Raw genomic sequence first — 2,994 nt, forward strand, 5'->3', positions numbered from 1 at the left:
GCTGAAGATTAATGATATTCAGTCTAGCATTGTCCGACCAGCCATCTCGGCTAACACCTTTGAGATCAAGTCGAGCACGATTCAGATGATACAGAACTCAGTTCAGTTTGGGGTTCTCCGACAGAAGACCCCAACATGCACATCAGAGATTTCATCGAGATCTGCGACACTTTCAAGTTCAATGGAGTTTTTGAAGATATTATTAAGTTGAGGCTTTTTCCTCCGCGGAATAAAGCTAAGTGCTGGTTACATTCTCTACCACCAAGGTCTACCACTAAATGGGAGGATCTTGCTCAAAAGTTCCTAACTAAATTCTTTTCTATGGCGAAGACTGTTGCAATCAGAAACGCTTTTACTCAATTTGCTCAGCAATCTAGAGAATCTTTATGTAAGGTTTGGGATGGCTACAAAGAGATGCTTAGAAAGTGTCCTCACCATGAGATGCCTGAATGGATGATCATTAACGGTTTCTATAATGGATTGGTTGCTACTTCTAGACCCATGCTTGATGCAACATCAGGAGGAGCCTTGTGGGCTAAAAGCTATGATGAAGCTTATGAATTGATTGAACTGATGGCTGCTAATGATACCGGAATCCTACTCAGAGACTACCTCAGGGCAATTGTTAGGGCTAGAACACGCGCTAATATTCACGTAAGTAATATAGAATAAATTCTAGTTCATTCCCACAAGGACTGGTTTAGGTTAATTTCAATCAATGTATCTATGCAACACTAGTATATTTATTATCCAATACTAGGACGAATAACAAATTGAGATTGTTTATAACTATGATTAACTAAGAATTATACTAAAGAACATAAACTAGGTGATTAAAGAGAGTTGTATAATATATGACACAAATATGGGATTCTAACTTCATTACTACTTCATTCAATAGCCTTTTTCGTTCTCAACCTTAGCATGCAATGGTGATGACACTAATTAGATAACACGAAACTGATAAACTTCAACTTTCGTTGTACGAATACCGTACTACCTGACATCCACAAAAGAGATAGAAGCTGAATAGACACCAATTATATTGAGACCCTATATGTCTATATAATTTGAAAAATATAACTGTTTAATGCGCAAGTTATCTATCATGATTACATAGGGAAAGTAAGATGGTTAAAATTACCTACGAGTCATGCATAACACATACATGAACCTATGCTAGCATGGCAAGTTCTAAACCCTTAAATTCACTTTCGCTTCATTAAAGATTAACGCACTATCTTATAAGTTCGCGACGCTCATAAGATGTATAAGCACAACCAATACTAGGTTATCATACAATCACCACACACTAAGGTATCAAAACAAATTAACTAAAGAAATCCATAAATAAATCCCTTGGAACCCCACGATAACGATTAGCCTATAATCGGACTCATCATCAACGTGGGTTCCGATGAAAGTATGGTATAATAAACATAGTCTTTATACTTAATAAAAGCAAGTACGAAACAAGAGTATAGGTTCACGAATAAGAAAACTAGCATTCAAGATTACAACTTAAAATAAAGAATCACAAGAATAAACTAGATCTTCTTCGCCTTGGTTGATTTGTGCTCTACATTCTTCTTACACCTTTTCCTTAAGCTCTGGTACTTCTTGTTATGAAAACGAGCATAAGTTATGTTTATAGAGCAGCCCATACAGAGTAGAAGTCTTCTGGATCAAAATTCCCTAAGAAACATGATTTTCTTTTCTCGACTTGGCACGGCCGCGCGCTTGACCAGCGCGGGCGCGCCGACATTCTGCCTTCCTGGCGCGGCCGCGCGCTATCACAGCGGGGGCGCGCCTTCTCTCTAAAAAAAAAATGCTGACTTCTTCTTTTCTTGCTGATTTGAGCTGGTCTTTTCACGAGCTTTTATTCTAGACACCATCCTAACACCATATTAGCATCCAAACAATGCCAATTCACATGTATTCCTGATAAATGCCTGAAATGCAAAAACACTACAAAAACACGTTAAGATACCAACAACTCGAGTGAAAAACATCAATCCAAAGCTTTACGGAGCGTTATAAATTATCATAAATGCCAGTCAACATACCCCCAAACTTGAACCGATGCTTTTCCTCAAGCATAAACAGAATCGAAGAACAAGAAACAAAAAATGCATGAATACAAACTATATGAATGCAACGATCCCCATAGAATCACTAAACCAATCAACGAGCAACATCTCAACAAATGCAGTTACTCGCACAAAGATCAATCAAAACCCCACAAATTATCTTACAAGCCAGAAACGTGCGTGTGTGCAACTGCTTACAAATATACTATCGCAACTAGATCAATAATCGTGACTCACTATTCATCAAGCAATCACAAGCTTATAAATTGAATAAAAGCTAGACTCAAAATGACTTATAACACTTCTATTCTTATAACGGAGTTTTACATGGATTCACGCTTTATTCTCATCACAAAATAACACAAATATGCTTATATGACCGTGCAATGAGTGAAGTCCACAAAAGACTTATACAATAATACCCATATAGCGAGCGTTAGGTTAGTGGATCCCAGACTATAAAAAATATTAGATCACTAGGCACAAAGTCCCCTAAGAACTTAATAACTCGAGTATGAAAGAGCCCACTCGTGATCAATTATGCATAAACACATATTTTTTCTTGTTTTTTTTTTCTTTTCTTTCACAAATTTCTAAACGAGTGCGTTTCACTCCATCTCGTTTAACCCTAGATTACTTATATAAAATGAGCCGGCTACTAGCCATTTGACACCAGGCTACTAGCCATTTGACACCTAGCCATAACAAATAGCAATGAAATCCAATTTTCTCCAATTTTTAAATATTCATGTTATTTTATCATTAAGAGAATATTCTAAATTCTAAATATAAACAAGCGAATAAACTTCGACAAATAAATAAACCATGACCATGATCTAGCCCTCAAACAACCTATAATACTTAGTGAAATAAAATTGTCTCTAGCATGCAATTGAACTTGATA

The 2,994-nt window shown here is 36.5% G+C and overlaps 1 non-coding gene across 1 annotated transcript; it reads right to left on the minus strand.

Annotated features, from left to right (window-relative positions):
* Nucleotides 1–336: 336 nt before the first annotated feature.
* On the minus strand, nt 337–443 carry LOC141704576 (small nucleolar RNA R71). The gene has a single exon (XR_012568011.1). It is a non-coding gene; the product is annotated as a small nucleolar RNA R71 (small nucleolar RNA).
* Nucleotides 444–2,994: the final 2,551 nt, after the last annotated feature.

The sequence above is a fragment of the Apium graveolens genome, unplaced genomic scaffold (genome assembly GCF_009905375.1).
Source record: "Apium graveolens cultivar Ventura unplaced genomic scaffold, ASM990537v1 ctg8007, whole genome shotgun sequence".
Taxonomy (NCBI): Eukaryota; Viridiplantae; Streptophyta; class Magnoliopsida; order Apiales; family Apiaceae; genus Apium; species Apium graveolens.